General features: G+C 49.8%; 1 protein-coding gene across 2 annotated transcripts in view; it reads right to left on the bottom strand.

The window, feature by feature from the left end:
* The window catches only part of NFE2 (nuclear factor, erythroid 2), a 73,977-nt gene extending 60,848 nt beyond the window's left edge, over positions 1-13,129 (bottom strand). The window contains exon 1 of one of the 2 annotated variants that reach the window (XM_029595156.1): positions 12,773-13,129. The gene's annotated coding sequence lies outside the window, so the exon portion shown is untranslated. The remainder of the gene's footprint in view (positions 1-12,772) is intronic. The other variant, XM_029595155.1, reaches the window with a different exon arrangement.
* Positions 13,130-19,170: the final 6,041 nt, after the last annotated feature.

The following is a 19,170-nucleotide window of genomic DNA, read 5'->3' as shown; positions in this document are numbered from 1 at the left end:
GGGTCAGACCAAGGGTCCATCAAGCCCAGCATCCTGTTTCCAACAGTGGCCAATCCAGGCCATAAGAACCTGGCAAGTACCCAAACACCAAGAAGATCCCATGCAATTGATGCAATTAATAGCAGCGGTTATTCCCTAAGTAAAGCCATTAATGGACTTCTCCTCCAAGAACTTATCCAATCCTTTTTTAAACCCAGCTACACTAACTGCACTAACCACATCCTCTGGCAACAAATTCCAGAGCTTTATTGTGCGTTGGTGAAAAAGAACTTACACCTCTATCATATCCCCCCTCAGCCATCTCTTCTCCAAGCTGAAAAGTCCTAACCTCTTTAGTCTTTCTTCATAGGGGAGCTGTTCCATTCCCCTTATCATTTTGGTCGCCCTTCTCTGTACCTTCTCCATCGCAATTATATCTTTTCTGAGATGCAGCGACCAGAATTGTACACAGTATTCAAGGTGCGGTCTCACCATGGAGTGAAACCGAGGCATTATGACATTTTCTGTTTTATTCACCATTCCCTTTCTAATAATTCCTAACATTCTGTTTGCTTTCTTGACTGCCGCAGCACACTGAACCGACGATTTCAATGTGTTATCCACTATGACGCCTAGATCTCTTTCTTGGGTGGTAGCTCCTAATATGGAACCTAACATTGTGTAACTACAGCAAGGGTTATTTTTCCCTATATGCATCACCTTGCACTTATCCACATTAAATTTCATCTGCCATTTTGATGCCCAATTTTCCAGTCTCACAAGGTCTTCCTGAAATTCATCACAATCTGCTTATGATTTAACCAGTCTGAACAATTTTGTATCATCTGCAAATTTGATTACCTCACTCGTCATATTTCTTTCCAGATCATTTATAAATATATTGAAAAGTACGGATCCCAATAGAGATCCCTGAGGCACTCCACTGCCCACTCCCTTCCACTGAGAAAATTGTCCACTTAATCCTACTCTCTGTTTCCTGTCTTTTAGCCAGTTTGCAATCCACGAAAGGACATCGCCACCTATCCCATGACTCTTTACTTTTCCTAGAAGCCTCTGTGCACCTCGGGCAAATCTCATGCTAACGATGGCATTAGCTATTACCCGCCACTGCAGAGAAGTGCGCTGGCTTACCTCATGTTTTCTCCGAGGTGCAGTAAAATTTCTAGGGATAATATTAGCCTCTGGGTGGAGGCTGGAGTTCCGATGCCAGGACCTATAGTCGGAATTTTATGCACCAGAAAGCAAGCTTTGTGTCCACGAAGCATATTTTCTGTGCCTAAATATGATTTATGCGCACAAAAATTATTTTCTTGGCCGAAAGCATTTTTGTGCACATAAATCATGTTTTTATGCACACTAAGCATTTTTCTTTATGCACAATTTCAGGTTTGTGCGCATTTTTTTAACTCCTGCCATTAGCTTACTGCATTGGGAGTTAAAAACATTTTGTGGATGCCTTAAGAATTTCAGTGTGCAGTTTTAACGCTCAGTTAATTACATCAACCCCTCAGTGTGTGACTGTTGGGTGAGTCACTTATATCTCCCTGTGCTTGGGTTCTAATCCCAGCTCCAGCCAACTCCGGTCCTCGAGAGCCACAAACAGGCCCTGGTTTTCACTCTATCCCCAATGAATATGCATGCGATACATTTACATGTATCGCCACCATTGCAAGCAACTCTATCTCATGCGTATTCACTGGGGATATCCTGAAAACCAGGCCTGAGGACTCGAGTTGGCCATCCCTGTTCTAGACCTAATTATAGGCTAAGGGGTAGATTTTAAAACATTGCGCGTGCGCATCCATGTGCGCGTGCACATGGACGTGCAGTTTTATAATATGCGCTTGCTGGCACTCAAGTGTGCACAAAGGGGGGCAATAATTTTGCAAATTCGCGTGGCGATGCATCGGGGCCTTCCCCAGTTTCCTCCCAGTCCGCTCCAATTAAGGAGCGGATTGGGAGGAAACTTCCCAACCCCCTAACCTAACGTCCCTTCCCCTTCTCCTATCCTGCCCTCCCCCTATCCCTATCCTAAATCCCCCCAAATTCTTTAGCCTACCTTTTGCTCCTGCTTCTGAGCAGAAGTAAGTTGAGCGCGCCGGCACCCTGCTGGTGAGCGATCCCCCGGCACAGCAGCAAATGGTCGCTGTGCCAGGCGCCTTTAGCCCCGCCCTCAGACCGCCCCACCCCACCCTCTGGACCGCCCCTTTTGCTAACCCCGGGACTTATATGCATCCCGGGGGTATATGCGCAAGTCCAGGCCCTTTGAAAATTGGCCTGGTGCGCGTGATTTAAAATCTGGCCCTAAGGATTCCCTGCTTATCCCAGAATATGTGAAGAAGATACTCCTATTCTTGCAGATGGTTACTGGCTCCCCACTGTTTGCAAAAGACAACCTGACACTACTTTACTGGTATTGAAAATGCTCTCTGGGACTGCTCCTGCATCCCCCCTCCCCCCCCCCCCCCCCCGACTCAAGCTCATCCTGCCTCATCATGCTCCTGCCTTCCTACTGGTCCTTCCAATCTTGTCATTGGAAGTGGAAGACCTTGTCCACCCCTAAAACCTGGACTAAACTCCATCTCTTGCTTTGTGTGTTATGCAGGGCTGGCTCGTCCATTAGACAAACTTCGGCAGTCACCTAGGGCGCCGAGCTGTATGGGGCGCCGAAGAGCAGCCATGTGGTGCCGCAAGCAGGGCCTATCCTGCTCGCGGCAAGGGAAATAGAGACTGTGTGCTTCTCAGGGCCGCGAGCAGCTGCTCGCGGCCCTGAGAAGCACACAGTCGGCGCCGAAACAGGTAGGGGGGGGCACAACGGGGGAGGGGGGCATCGCAAGGGTCGCCTAGGGCGCCCAATACCCTTGCACCGGCCCTGGTGGTATGATATGTCTACACTTGCACACCCCCAGCCAAAAATCTTTCTTTTGGCCAATGCAATAAAGTGCATTCATTTGAACCCGTGGCTTTACCCACTCTTGGGTGCACACTGCAGGTAAACATTACTTCCGATGCAGGAAGGACTTTTACCTGCACAAAATGTGCACCCAGCTCAGCGCCCGCGCATGGAAATCCCATGCAAATCAGGGCATTAAGCATTCCCTCCCAGTGCAGGGAGGTGCGCTGGCTGAGCACACATTTTTCTTAGCGCTAGAAACTTTGCTGCTGGCCAGAGGTGGAGTAAAGTTTCTAATGCTGGATCCACTGCCAGGGATCCCCCCCCCCCCCCCACTACCTGCGAGGAGAAGTGCCAGAGGCTCAACGGTGCATTTCTGTTTTTAAGCCTAACCGCAGCCAGAGAGACAGCTAAGAACACAAGAAAAGATGTCCTGCTGTACGCGCTCTCCAGTTCAGCCCCTCCCCTCCCGAGCTGAAATGCGCGTTCTGCCTGTGCTGACTGCGCATTTTGATTTGGTATAAGTTCATTTTAGCTCCTGATGCATTAGCATAGCGTTAGCTTACTGCAGCGGGAGTTTAAAAAAAAAAAGTAAAACTGTATGCTAAAATTGTTAAAAATGTTAAAACTGTATGCTGAAATTCGGCGCGCAGGGCTCTCAACGCACGGGTTATTGCATTGGCCTGTCAGTGTCCACGGGGCAGGGCGATTGTGCCATGGCAGGCACACAGGCATGCTCTGTGGATAAGAACAGTTTAACTATAACTCTTTTCTGCCCCTGCCTCCATCCCGTCAACCCCTGCTGCCAAGGAGATAAGGGGCTGGAAGGCTCTGAAATGGGAAGATAATGGAGTATGGGGAAAGTGCGGGGGTGCAAAAGAGATGGAGCTTGGATTGGATCTAGATTATATATAAGTGGATCAGTTTTATCCAGTGCTGAAATTTGTTAGACAAGACCAAAGCGAAGCAGTGTAGGGAAATTATAATTAGGGTTTTATTTCCCCTTTCGGTTGCTTGGAACACCCTGTACTTGTGTATGGTTAGGTGCTGCAATACTCAGGACACAGTTCTACTTCTCTTCCTTCCCTCTCAGCCTCCCCTTCTGTCTGTGCCTCGTCTCCCTCTCCCTCTCCTGTGGGCGGCTGCGTCCCTCTGTATTCCAGATTCCAATTCAGGAAACTTTATTGGCCTGACAACCTGTACATATGTCGCCAAAGTGAATGCATAAAGGGTCTGATTTTTAAAGCCTTTACCTGCATAAAACCAGGCTGTTAGAAAACAGTCTGGGGCTCAATGCCCATAAAAGTGTACTCACAGCCCGGTTTTGCACGTACTTTTGTGCAAAGGTACAGGGAGGGGCCATTATGGTGGGCAGAGCTAAACTTACGCGCAACCTTTTTTTATTTTAAAAAAGTGTGTGTGTAAGTTATGTCCTCCGAAAAGCAAGTGCAATTTTGTACAAATTACTGTGTGCATGTACCAGGTTAATTACCCACAAAATTTCAAAGTGACCTTGGGTGCATATGTTTGCTTTGAAAATTTGGGGTAAAGTCTCTGTGTAAAACTATGCGGAGACTTTACCTGATCACATACAATTATAAATTACCTTCCCCCCTTCAGATAAATAAAAGGAGAAAAAAGACATAATTTATTCCCCATGCTGTTCCCTTTCTTCTCCCACTTTGTCTCCCTCTTCTTTTTCCCTTTCTGCCCATTTACAATTATCACTTTCTCCTTTTCACTCTTCAGAATTCTTATTTCTCCTTCTTAGCATAGTTTTTCATGGTAAATCAAAAATATATTCTAGGCATTGAATGTGTCAAGGTTTGCGCACTCTCACCTCTAGGACTGGATGGCTCAGGGGATGGGCGCAGGGATACAGAGCCTCTCACCTCTAGGACTGGATGGCTCAGGGGATGGGCAAAGGGATACAGAGCCTCTCACCTCTAGGACTGGATGGCTCAGGGGATGGGCACAGGGATACAGAGCCTCTCACCTCTAGGACTGGATGGCTCAGGGGATGAGCACAGGGATACAGAGCCTCTCACCTCTAGGACTGGATGGCTCAGGGGATGGGTGCAGGGATACAGAGCCTCTCACCTCTAGGACTGGATGGCTCAGGGGATGGGTGCAGGGATACAGAGCCTCTCACCTCTAGGACTGGATGGCTCAGGGGATGGGCACAGGGATACAGAGCCTCTCACCTCTAGGACTGGATGGCTCAGGGGATGAGCACAGGGATACAGAGCCTCTCACCTCTAGGACTGGATGGCTCAGGGGATGGGTGCAGGGATACAGAGCCTCTCACCTCTAGGACTGGATGGCTCAGGGGATGGGTGCAGGGATACAGAGCCTCTCACCTCTAAGACTGGATGGCTCAGGGGATGGGCACAGGGATACAGAGCCTCTCACCTCTAGGACTGGATGGCTCAGGGGATGGGCAAAGGGATACAGAGCCTCTCACCTCTAGGACTGGATGGCTCAGGGGATGGGTGCAGGGATACAGAGCCTCTCACCTCTAGGACTGGATGGCTCAGGGGATGGGTGCAGGGATACAGAGCCTCTCACCTCTAGGACTGGATGGCTCAGGGGATGGGCGCAGGGATACAGAGCCCCTCACCTCTAGGACTGGATGGCTCAGGGGATGGGCACAGGGATACAGAGCCTCTCACCTCTAGGACTGGATGGCTCAGGGGATGGGCGCAGGGATACAGAGCCTCTCACCTCTGGGACTGGATGGCTCAGGGGATGGGCGCAGGGATACAGAGCCTCTCACCTCTAGGACTGGATGGCTCAGGGGATGGGCGCAGGGATACAGAGCCTCTCACCTCTGGGACTGGATGGCTCAGGGATGGGCACAGGGATACAGAGCCTCTCACCTCTAGGACTGGATGGCTCAGGGGATGGGTGCAGGGATACAGAGCCTCTCACCTCTGGGACTGGATGGCTCAGGGGATGGGCACAGGGATACAGAGCCTCTCACCTCTAGGACTGGATGGCTCAGGGGATGGGCGCAGGGATACAGAGCCTCTCACCTCTGGGACTGGATGGCTCAGGGGATGGGCACAGGGATACAGAGCCTCTCACCTCTAGGACTGGATGGCTCAGGGGATGGGTGCAGGGATACAGAGCCTCTCACCTCTAGGACTGGATGGCTCAGGGGATGGGCACAGGGATACAGAGCCTCTCACCTCTAGGACTGGATGGCTCAGGGGATGGGCGCAGGGATACAGAGCCTCTCACCTCTGGGACTGGATGGCTCAGGGGATGGGCACAGGGATACAGAGCCTCTCACCTCTAGGACTGGATGGCTCAGGGGATGGGTGCAGGGATACAGAGCCTCTCACCTCTGGGACTGGATGGCTCAGGGGATGGGCACAGGGATACAGAGCCTCTCACCTCTAGGACTGGATGGCTCAGGGGATGGGCAAAGGGATACAGAGCCTCTCACCTCTAGGACTGGATGGCTCAGGGGATGGGTGCAGGGATACAGAGCCTCTCACCTCTAGGACTGGATGGCTCAGGGGATGGGCACAGGGATACAGAGCCTCTCACCTCTAGGACTGGATGGCTCAGGGGATGGGCACAGGGATACAGAGCCTCTCACCTCTAGGACTGGATGGCTCAGGGGATGGGTGCAGGGATACAGAGCCTCTCACCTCTAGGACTGGATGGCTCAGGGGATGGGCGCAGGGATACAGAGCCTCTCACCTCTAGGACTGGATGGCTCAGGGGATGGGCACAGGGATACAGAGCCCCTCACCTCTAGGACTGGATGGCTCAGGGGGATGGGCACAGGGATACAGAGCCTCTCACCTCTGGGACTGGATGGCTCAGGGGATGGGCGCAGGGATACAGAGCCTCTCACCTCTGGGACTGGATGGCTCAGGGGATGGGCGCAGGGATACAGAGCCTCTCACCTCTGGGACTGGATGGCTCAGGGGATGGGCACAGGGATACAGAGCCTCTCACCTCTAGGACTGGATGGCTCAGGGGATGGGCACAGGGATACAGAGCCTCTCACCTCTAGGACTGGATGGCTCAGGGGATGGGCACAGGGATACAGAGCCTCTCACCTCTGTGGTACACTTCATAGCTAACCTTTGTCAATAAAATTGAAAGTTGTTACTGTTTTACACTAGTTTACCATTAGAAATGAAAAAGAGTTGACCCATAGTGGGAATTACTGCAGTGCCCTTACAGAATAAGAAAGGATCCAAAAGATCCCTAGAGTTAGTTTGTGCTTGACAGGGCTGATTTGTCTTGCAGTGTCTCATCCTTTGGGCTGGCGGGGTGCGGAGGGGAAAGTCAGTTAGATACACTGGGGCTCAGGGCAGAAACTAAGGAATGGGCCCGATCAGAGCTGAGCAACCTGAAACTCTGCCTCTGGGATGCCCCTCAGCTTCTCCATGAGGATCCCTTGCAGGGCAGGGGTCCTGGGCAAGTGACCTGTTTGCTCCTCCCTCGAGCTGCGCCTTGCAAAGGGTCTCTTCTGGGGCCCCTGCAGCCACTTTTGCTTGCACAGAGCCACACAATGACAGATTCAGCCCTGGAGGAGATGCCCCTGAAGTCCTGAGCACGAGTGGCAGCCCAGGCTGACCTGGGCAGGTGGGCGGAGAAGGAGAAAAGGGCCACAAAGCAAGTCCTCTAAAGTAGTACATAGTTTCTTGTCGGACTGAACATTTCTTGAAATTCTAGTTTCTGTGTTTGGGCTCCACCTCCTTGGTTTGCAACAGTTGGCTCATAGGTTTCCTGCCCTGGACAGTTGAGTGTGCTAGAAATAATGACACAGTACTATAAGAGGCACTGAGAATATTGTCAGCAAACCTGCCACCCTGCCCGTGAGACTGCTTCCTCTCATAAGAGAGCCCCCACCGTAGAAAGTCAGTCCCCCAATCAGTGCTATCCTCCTAGGCACGGCTTTCACCTGTAGGGACTTCAACTGCATCACCATCCGAGGACCCCATGAAGAAAAAAACGTGGGCTGATTTTCAGTGCACAGTTTCTTTAATCATACGTTCAAAAGGTTAACTCCCGGTGCAGTAAACTAATGGTATGCTAATGCATCAGGATTAAAAAAAAAAAAAAATCCAAAAATTATGCACACAAAAAACATGGTTAGATGCACATTATTATTGTGTGCAGAAAACATTTATGCTCCTAAAAGTTGTGCGCAGACAACATGAGTTAGAAGCAAAAACGTTGTGCTTACGTACTTACAGGTCGATACAGTAAAGTGTGCTCCGTCGGAGCGCACTGTCAGCCTGTTCTGGACGCGTGTTTTCCCTTACCCCTTATTCAGTAAGGGGAGGAAAACACGCGGCCCACCCGCGGCACCTAATAGCGCCCTCAACATGCAAATGCATGTTGATGGCCCTATTAGGTATGCGCGCGGGATCCAGTAAGTAAAATGTGCAGCCAAGCCACACATTTTACTCTAAGAAATTAGCGCCGACCCAAAGGTCGGCGCTAATTTCTTCCGGCGCCAGGAAAGTGCACAGAAAAGCAGTAAAAACTGCTTTTCTGTGCACCCTCCGACTTAATATCATAGCGATATTAAGTCGGAGGTCCCCAAAGGTAAAAAAGTAAAAAAAAAAAATTTGAATTCGGCCCGCGGCTGTCGGGCCGAAAACCGGACGCTCAATTTTGCCGGCGTCCGGTTTCCGAGGCCCGTGGCTGTCAGCGGGCTCAAGAACCGACGCCGGCAAAATTGAGCGTCGGCTGTCAAACCCGCTGACAGCCGCCGCTCCAGGCGAAAAGGAGGCGCTAGGGACGCGCTAGTGTCCCTAGCGCCTCCTTTTCAGGTCGATACTGTAAGACCGCGGGGAGAGCGGACGAACGCCCGCTCTCCCGGCGCGCGCACCGGCCCTTCGCCGGTGCGGGCGATTCAGTATTTAAATGAGGGTGACGCGGGAAAAACGGGGAAAAGGAGGCGCTAGGGACACTAGCGCGTCCCTAGCGCCTCCTTTTGGCCTGGAGCGGCGGCTGTCAGCGGGTTTGACAGCCGACGCTCAATTTTGCCGGCGTCGGTTCTCGAGCCCGCTGACAGCCACGGGCTCGGAAACCAGACGCTGGCAAAATTGAGCGTCCAGTTTTCGGCCCGACAGCCGCGGGCCGAATTCAAAATTATTTTTTTTTTCACTTTTTTTTACTTTTGGGGACCTCCGACTTAATATCGCTATGATATTAAGTCGGAGGGTGCACAGAAAAGCAGTTTTTACTGCTTTTCTGTGCACTTTCCTGGCACCGGAAGAAATTAGCGCCGACCTTTGGGTCGGCGCTAATTTCTTAGAGTAAAATGTGCGGCTTGGCTGCACATTTTACTTACTGGATCCCACGCGCATACCTAATAGGGCCATCAACATGCATTTGCATGTTGAGGGCGCTATTAGGTGCCGCGGGTGGGCCGCGTGTTTTCCTCCCCTTACTGAATAAGGGGTAAGGGAAAACACGCGTCCAGAACAGGCTGACAGTGCGCTCCGACGGAGCACACTTTACTGTATCGACCTGTTTCCTCGTTTGCACCGCGTCGCCTCATTTAAATACTGAATCGCCCGCACCGGCGAAGGGCCGGTGCGCGCGCCGGGAGAGCGGGCATTCGTCTGCTCTCCCGCGGTCTTACAGTATCGACCTGTTAGTTATTTATTTTAAAAGATTTATGATTCATACCTTCCTGCGTTCGTAGAAGTTGTTTGCACAAAACCCAAGTTCACAGCCGCCCTGGGGCAAAGCACCAGGGCCTAAAACTCAACCCAGAAGTATGAGTTAACTTTACTCCACCTCTGACCCAGGAGTAAATTTCCAGCGCCAAGAGAACTTGAGTTAAGCCTACGGACCTCTCTGCATGGGGGGAGTAATAGCTCACGCCTTCATTAACGTGGATTCACAAGGAGTGCTAATCTGTGCGCACATTTTAATTTCCATTCCTGTGCATAGTTTATGTGCACTAAAATCCTTATTAAATTGGGAATAAAGTTACAAACACAAAACGTACACAGAAACGGGAGTTAAAATCTGCGCTGAGCCTATCACACCTTAATACACTGGCCACCAAAAAAAACCAGAATGACCTGTGAGTGAAAGCGCGTTGTGCTTTTCTGTGTGTACCAGAAATAAAATTTGTTCACAGCTGCCTCCGTGTGTATCGTGAGCAAATGCACAGATAGAGGACGCCGAATCTGCATTTTATTATTTGGAGAACTGGGTTGTTTCAGACTTCCTTCATGGTCAGGGTCCTTCCTAGATGGGGGAATGAAGCAGGACCCTGTGTTTTTGGGTCCCCCACCCCTTCCACACCATCGCTGCCACTCCCCTCTGTTGTAACCCCCATCTGCGGCCCAGCCAGTAAGGAGAGCTGGCCCGGCACGTCTAACAAGCTCCTGCTGCTGGTTCCTCTCCCTCTGCCACCAGCCAAACGCATGACTGGGTCAGGCAGGAGGAAGGGAGGTGAGGACGAGGCCCCCAGGAAGTAGAAAAGCAGCCTTCAAGCTAAGAATGTAGGGATTAGGTGTTAGGGGGGATAGGAAGGAGAGGGGTTGGGAGGAGTAGTTGGTACTCAGGGATGTGGGGTGAATGGTGGGGAGGAGACTGGAGGGTAAATCTGGCCTTGAAGGGAGGGCGGGAAGCAAATCAGTGCAATAGCCCCTGTTATCCCTTCTGGCAGACTGGAGGTATTATAAATATGGAGGTCTCCTCCCTCCAAGGGAGGAGGGGAACCCCATCTTCCCCCACCCTCCAGTCTTCCATCTCGTGGTGGGAGGGCCCTAGTCTGCCTAATTTGCCCGAGGCTCCACTCCCCACTATGGTCGGCCCTCTTCACAGCCTGCCAAGAGCAGATGGAGTCTGAGGGAAGTCTGGGTTTCATCAGTAGATTCCTCGTAGCTGAGCTTTTTTTTTGCAGTGATGCTGCTGCGGTCAGGCTACCCATGAGTTGTCCTGTGCTGACGATGAGCATTACACACCCCGATGATAGAACTGACTCTCTCTCTCTCTCTCTCTCTCTTTATCAATAGGTGCCAGCTCTGTGGGTACAGTGGATGCTTGAGCACCCGCTCAGTTTTGAGCGAACTCCCTCACTGTTGTTCAGGCAGGGGTAATTTGTGCTGAGTTTAGCACCCCCAATCGTTTTGAAAAGTTGGGCTCCTATGTCTCTGTGCACATTTGTGAGTGCATTTGCCTGCCTGAGCACCTGTGCCTGCATGTGCCATTTTGTGGTAGACGCTGATCTGTACACAGGTATCTATGAAGCTCTGCACGTGATATACGTGTGAATCCAGATATGTGTTTGCATGTGAAGGTAGAGAGGCCCGAGTGACTATGCCCCTTTATTTATGTGAGAGTTTGCAAATGCTGACATCTGTAAGCTCAAACGTGTGGCAGTATTTGCATGTTTTATTCTTAGAGAATGCATGCCAGTGTATGTAGGCATGAAGAGATTATACAGGTGTGTTTGTGTATGGACACATTGCATGCATGCATGAAAGTTTGTCTTGGCGGTTAGTATCCAGCACAGACTCGTGTCCCTGATCACCCCCTGCTCACTTCTCCTGAGATCAAAGAAGCCAACTTTTCAAAATGACTGAGGGAGCTAAACAACACAATTTACTCCTCTCTCTCTCTCTCTCTCTCCCCCCCCCCAGACACAGTGAAGGAGTTTGCTCGATATTAAGTGGATGCTCAAGCACCCACTGCACCCACAGAGCTGGCACCTATGCCCGCGACACAGGCCAAAGTCCAGCCAAACACAGTAACGGTTGGAGATAAAGCCAGGGGCAGGAGGAGACCCAACCAGTCTCAAACCCAGGCCTCCATCCGCAAAGACAGTATCTGACTTGAAGTTAGTCGGATAATTCAAGTCGGCTTCCATCCCGGATTGAATTGGATCGGCTCCTGTTTTGTCCACTTGACCTGATTATCTGTCCCCCCACCCTCCTTCCCCGGCTTCTGATTTAAAGCCCTTAATTCAAGAAAGAATTTTTTCCATAACCACAGAATGGAAGAGAGTAAATGTCCTTCATCAGAATCACCCCCCCCCCCCTCTCTCTTTTCTCCTTTAGCTGTAATTTTTCTTTCCTTCTCCTATGGCTTTCTTTTCTTTCTGCCCACCCCCCCCCCCCTTCTTCTCGAAAATGCGTTTTTGATCGCATTCTTCCTTTTCTTTTCTTCTTGCTCTCATTCATTTTTTTTTCTCTTTCCTTGTTTCTCACCCTCGGTCATGTCGTTCTCTTTCGCTTTCCAGTGCAGGCAAAAGCTCAAAACCCCAAACTGGGAACAGGCTCGGCTCCTAACCACTTGAAATCCACAAGGCTCTCCGAGTTATAGGGCAATGTCTTTCCCGCTGGGTGAATTAAAATAAAACAGACAATTTGGGGGGCTGAACTTCTCAGCGCTGCGCACTTAGGATCTGCAGTCCAGGAGGCGGGTTGCGAACCTCTCCAGGTTGTTAATAATAATTGGGAGGGGGAACACTGCTTTGCTTTTCAATTTGAACGATTTTTGTAAAACGCCCGAGAAGCAGCAAAGCCCTTTTCAGTGGCTTCCGAGGTGATGGCACAAGGGCAACTTAGCATTGCCCCCAGCTTGTATCCAGCCCACGGGGCAGTGCGGGAGAACGGATCAGAATGAGCTCTGAGACCCCAACTAAATCCCCCTCACCTGCTCCCTGGGACCCTTCCCCCTCATCCTGTCACTCTCGTCGCCTCTTCCTCATTCTCGCTGTCCCTCCTCTCTCTATTCTACACCTCTTTCTCTCCCCCTCTTTTTCTTTTTTTCCTCCTTCTCTGCCTTTCTTTCTCTCTCTCTCTGGCTCTTGCTTTTCGGCTCAGCTTTGGCATCTGGAACAAAAAGGTCCCTTCTTCAGTTAATGCGCACTCTGCTTACCGGCCGAGGACTCCAGCAGCCAACAACCATCGTGGCGTCCCTCCTCTCTGTCGCTTTCTGACAGGTGCACCAGGGAGAGACGCAGAAAGGGAGGAAAAACAAAAACAAAAAAAACCAGTCAGGGAAGACGGGAGCTTGCTTTGCCTTTAGAAAGATCCCCTCCGTCTTCAGAAAGTTCCTCGGCGCATTGCTGCTCCTCTTGCACTGGAGTTCGCAGGAAGTCCCGAAGCGAAGGTGAAGTCTCTCTGCATCTCCCGCGCCCTCTGGAACCCCCCTCCCCTCCCGGCACCTTCGCGCTCCCTCTGATGGAGCTGACCGACTATTACAGAAACCGGAGAGGGGGCAGCCTCTTCAGGGCGCTACCAGCGCCCGGGGGGGGGGGGGGGGTGAGGTGTGGTGGAGGAGAGCACTGCTGCGGCCCAAGGGTCCTCCCACATCCCCCTCCTCCTCCTCTCTACTTCTGGTAACAGGAAACTGGAGCTCTCCAAAAGACCTCCAGTGGCTTGAACCATAGGGACTGTCAACCATGACCCCCGGCTTTTACTCACGGCACCTGCCCCAAGCGCTGACTGGAAGTGACCCGCCAGGCGACGTTCAGACACACGCATACACGTGCATGTACATGCAAGTGCGGGGCCATTCGCACACATACTGTACCTATATATATATATATATATACATACAGAGATATATGTACATACATTTGCAGAGAAATTACATACTTTATTTGCATAGGCACACTTCATACGTGCAGAAACATAGTGCACATACGCATAACAAAATGTTTACAAAAAGATCTGATGAACGTTACCACATCAGTGCAACCATGCCGTGCGGGTTTATAACACACTATTACACAATTCTTACTTAATTTCTTGGTTACATAGTTGAGGGAAGACCAGGGGGGTTCATCCAGTCCAGTCTCCTGCAGACTGCCTGACAGCTCTCTCTAAATGGTAAATCCAGGGGAGGGGAAAATCCCTCCGCAACGGTAGCCAAGGCTGCAGCACCGAAAAGTCCTTCCTGAGCCCAAACATAGCTACCAGCTCAGAATCGCTGGATTAACTCTTCTCCCTAACCGGTATCTATATCCCCTACCAATATCTGTTCCCTCTAAAAATATTTACTTTTGAATTGGCTGAGTATTGTAGCCAGAACTACTTCTGCTGGGGAAATGCTCCATAATTTCACCCCTCTCAGTAAAATCCCTTCCTTTGGAGGTGGTGAAATCTACTTCTCCTTAACCTGAGAGGATCTTCCCTTGATTTATCCATGTATTATCCTTTCGTAAAACGTCACCTGTGAGAGTCTTGTAGGATCTTTGATATATTTCTACAGTATAATTAAGCTTCCTCTTAAACCTCGTTTTTCTAATGTAACCTAAAAGAATTCAAGAGTTTTCAAAAACAGCGTCGGAGAGTGTTACTCAATTTGAGGTTCAGGAAATGTTAGTCAGACAGAGTCCAATACAGAAATTTAATGTGATGTATTTTATGATTATGCATGTATTGTATTTCTGTAAACCGCTGTGAACCCTTCTTGCGAATATGTGGTATGAAAGTAATTTTAAAATAAATAAAAACATAAACAGCTCCAATTTGGACAATCTCCCAGCCCATGTAAGCCACAAGTCCTCTTTATTAGTTTGGTTGCTGTTCTTTGAACCTTTTCTGACATTTGGATTTCCTTTTTGAAGATGATCACCCAAAACTGAACCCCATGCTCCAAATGAGGTCTGCTCACATCTCCCATTTCATGCACACCGGCTTTGGCTGCTGCTGTCTGGCTTTGCACACTCATTCCCGGTTACTTATCACTCGTATTCGGGTCTTTCCCCTGGCTAATTTTAGTAAGGAATGGCCCTTTCAAAGTACATTGTATCTGCCCTATACTTATCCGTATTAAATCTCATCTGCTGGTTGCCTCTCCACTAGCCAAAGTATCCAAGTCCTTCTGTAAAATCCATTGAGTTCTGCGGTTTATTTACAGGGCGACCAAGTTTGGTGTCATCTGCAAAAAATGGAGATATCGTCTCATTATCCCACTGCAGTCAATAATTGCTACCTTGTTTGGTCAGGACACTTTTCCACGTGTGACGGAGCGCACTGTTAACCCGCCATTGGACGTGCGTTTTCGACGCGCTAGCGTTACTCCTTATTCAGTAAGGGGCCGAAAACGCGCGTCCAACCCCCCGAACCTAATAGCGCCCGCAACATGCAAATGCATGTTGCGGGCGCTATTAGGTATTTCCGCGCGATTCAGAAAACAAAATGTGCAGCCAAGCCGCACATTTTGCTTTCAGAAATTAATTAGCGCCTACCCAAAAGGTAGGCGCTAATTTCTTCGGGCACCGGGAAAGTGCACAGAAAAGCAGTAAAAACTTCTTTTCTGTGCACCCTCCGACTTAATATCATGGCGATATTAAGTCGGAGGTCCCGAAAGTTTCGAAAAGTTAAAAAAAAAAAATTGAAGTCGGCCCGCGGCTGTCGGGTCGAAAACTGGACGCTCAATTTTGCCGGCGTCCGGTTTCCGAGCCTGTGGCTGTCAGCAGGCTCGAGAACCGACGCCGGCAAAATTGAGTGTCGGCTGTCAAACCCGCTGACAGCCGCCGCTCCGGTCCAAAAGGAGGCGCTAGGGACGCGCTAGTGTCCCTAGCGCCTCCTTTTGCCTGTTTTTACCGCCGGGCCTCATTTGAATAGAGAATCGCGCGCACAGGAGAGCGGGCGTTCGCCCGCTCTCCCGCGGACTTTACTGTATCGGCCCGTTAGCGAGGATACTCTGTGTCTCATCCTGCAAGGGAATAACTTTAGTTGCCTGAAGCTCACGTGCACAGGCACCCAGCTCTGCATCCTTTCTGTATGTTTGAATTTAGAAAGTTTTGTATATTTCTGGGTCAGCTGTGTTGGCGTTTAAAATAAAGTTCCATTCTTGTAAGTGAGATCTACACATTCAGAGATGCACACACCCATGTGGCCATCCATGCAACATACACACATGCACCTAAGTTTACACATCCATACAGATATATATCCTATCCTATATGCTATCCCCCTGCTTGTTGACTTTCAGAAAAAAACCTAAGACCTGGCTGTTTCAACAAGCCTTCCCCTAACCCAGGCTTACATCAGCTCTGCCACAGACCATTCGCTAAGGCATTATGTTCAGTGCACTCCATCTCAGACATTATAATTGAATTGTTATAGTTACCGAGTTACCTTTCTTTTACTGGCTTCTTCTTCTTCCTAGTTCCTTACCCTTGTTTTATTGTAACTTTTTTGCCTCTACTACTATGTTAAGGTTACTGTTACTACCCCTGGTTCCTTGTAAACCGATATGATATGATCTGTATTATGAATGTCGGTATAGAAAAAAATACTAACTAACTAACTAACTAACTAACTAAATAAATAAATAAATATATATGAATTCAGACACATATGCTTGCTTGTACACACATACAATTACATATATTTAGATATAAATATATACATACATATTCATTTATAGAGAGTGTATAGAAAGCATACAGATAACAGATATTGGTATGTAGACATACATATATCCACAAAATATACTTGCACACATTACTGATGCATACAGTCATAGTGTACGCCCTGGTTCTCAACCATCCACACATACATGCACATACTTGTGCCTCTCAAGCTCCATTTCTGTAACCCACACTCTTCTTGTGTTGTGCCTTATCGCAGGAAGGATTCACTATCTCTCTCAGCACCCGTGCAGGCTTTTCCTCCTCAGCCACCCCACAGGGCCTGGGCTCCTGCCAGCCGCTTCTGCAGGAATCGCCGAGAAAAACTTGTAAAAAGGCCACACAGATAAGTTGCTGAATACTAAGGGACCTACCCGGTCACTTCAGAAGACTTTGACCCCCACACACTGAGGGACAAACGGCCACGTTAGTTTGCTTGGTGCATGACCCAGCATGGGCTGCCAGCCCACAATGTATACAGAATAAGAGCTGCAGGTTCTTCGGAGGCTCTGCTGAACCTGGCTCTGCTCTCAGCAGCGCTAGAAAGGGATATTTAGGCTACTAGTATCTTCCTCCCATGATGAAATTAGAACTGACGTCCCATCCCATGGTGGGATCAGAAGAACTGGTGCATTTTCAACTAGAATCAGACTTCTGTCCCATGGTATACTTCCATAACCCCCTGATGTGGCACATAAAATATGAGGTGTCTGATGCCTGTTTGTGAGCTAAGTACCACTCTCTCGTGGGTTCACAAAAAGTATCACACAGTGGTCAAGCAGATGTTGTGGTAGACCGGGCTCAGAGGCGAGGGTAGTATTTACTTAAGCTGGACAGGGACAGCTCTAACCACACATCTTTCCGCCCCATGACCCTCTACGTTTGCTCTCCACCTTCCTTCAGCATTAATACCAGCCTCTGTCGAAGCCATCACCTTGCGATAAAGTAAGTCAGTATCTTCAAAACAAAGCTTTCAATTTGCAATCTAGGGATACCAGCAGCCAAGGTAATATTACATGCAAATCACTGAATTTCTAAGGGTATACAGGCTTCTTTCAGCATTAGTAACAATATCAGCAACAACAAAACAACAAACTTTCTTCTTCCAAATTTGCATTTAATGAGCTTTATAGGAAAAAAAAACCCCCAGAATCACATGCCCTTTCCATGTGAGTAGAATAGATGACTTCACATTCCTCACACGGTTCTTTTCAAACATAGTCACATCTTTATTTATCTCTTAGGCATGGAATAACTCTTCTTACCACTCTGGGACCACCAAATAGTCTCCTGGCATGTCACAGGAACACTCCTTGGGACCACAAGCAAGGGATCTTGGGTCTTCCCAAGCCTTAACCCATCTGGGCTGCACCTCCCAGACTCTTCACGAACTGTGGAGCCCCAAATCACTTCCTCCTTCTTGGGGGACCAAATCCTGATCTCCTAGTTGTTCCTTTTTGATCAGAAACATCCCTCCATCCTCAGGCTTTTCCCCGTGAGGGAGAAAAGCACCTGAAGAGCCAGGGCTGGGTGCAAGAGTTCATGCACCCTCCTTCCCCAAGTCATTTATAGGTGGCAGCTCCAGCACAGCACTTCCTCCTACTGGTGGCAGTGGCTCCAGTGCAGTGCTCCCTTCTTCGGTGGTATTGACTCTGGCACATAACTCCTCTGGGCCTTGCTCTGGTAGCATTTTTCCAGCCCCAAATTTTTGGTGCTCTGAGCGACTGCCTAGTTTGCCTAATGGAAGGCACTCTGGACACATCAGACCTCCTAGTGGCTACTTTAGATCTCCTCCCACCAGAGGAGGCATGGAGGTCGGCGGCGTCCCAGCCGCAATGAGAAGTCCCGGGAGGTAGACGGCTTGCGTTGGGAGCGGCTAGCCACAGCCGCAAATTCGCCCAGCGAGGAGAGCAGGGCAGCACATGACGTGAGTTGGGTCGCCTGCTGCCGTCAGTCATAACAGTACCCCCCTTACTAGGGCCCCCCCAGGGGTTTGGGTTTTTGAGGATGTGTGGCATGAAACTGCCTGATGAGTTCCTTATCAAGGATATTGGTGGCAGGCTCCTAGCTGTTCTCTTCCAGTCCAAAACCCTCCCAAGACAGGAGGTACTCCCACCTTTTTCCACGTTTCCTCACATCAAGGACGTTTTGAACTTGGTATGTCACGTCAGCCTCCGATGACAGCTGTTGAGGAGCTGGCGGTTTCTTAGAGAAGTCAGACAATACCAAGGGTTTCAACAATGGAATGTGGAAGGCGTTGTGGATTTTGAGAGAGGAGGGTAACTGGAGTTTGTAGGTGACTGGACCCAACTAGCGGAGCACCGGAAAAGGGCCAATGTACCTGGGAGCAAACCAAGCCGATGGCAGTTTGAGTCGGATAAACTGGGTACTGAGCCACACTTTGTCACCCGGTTTAAACTGGGGAGCTTCACAATAGTGTGCATCAAATAATTTCTTAGACCTTTGGGCTGCTTTTTGTAGTAGCTGCTTCGTGGTATGCACAATTGATGCAGTTCCTGGACAGTCGACTGAGCCGCTGGGGAAGGAACAGATTAGAGATGTGAATCGGAACCGGAATCGGTTCGGTTCCGGTTCCGATTCAAATCGTGCATTTTTTTTCGTCTGGCCCGATCGTTTTTTTTTTTTATCGGCTGCGCCGAATCCGATAAACAAAAAACCCACCCCGACCCTTTAAAACCGCTCCCTTAGCCTCCACCACCCTCCCGACCCCACCAAAAACGTTTTAAAATTACCTGGTGGTCCAGCGGGGGTCCTGGGAGCGATCTCCCGCTCTCGGGCCATCGGCTGCCACTAATAAAAATGGCACCGATGGCCCTTTGCCCTTACCATGTGACAGGGTAACTGTGCCATTGGCCGGCCCCTGTCACATGGTAGGAGCACTGGACGG

Source organism: Rhinatrema bivittatum, chromosome 3 (assembly GCF_901001135.1).
Source record: "Rhinatrema bivittatum chromosome 3, aRhiBiv1.1, whole genome shotgun sequence".
In the NCBI taxonomy this organism is placed as follows: Eukaryota; Metazoa; Chordata; class Amphibia; order Gymnophiona; family Rhinatrematidae; genus Rhinatrema; species Rhinatrema bivittatum.
This window is presented reverse-complemented; position numbering and strand designations above follow the sequence as displayed.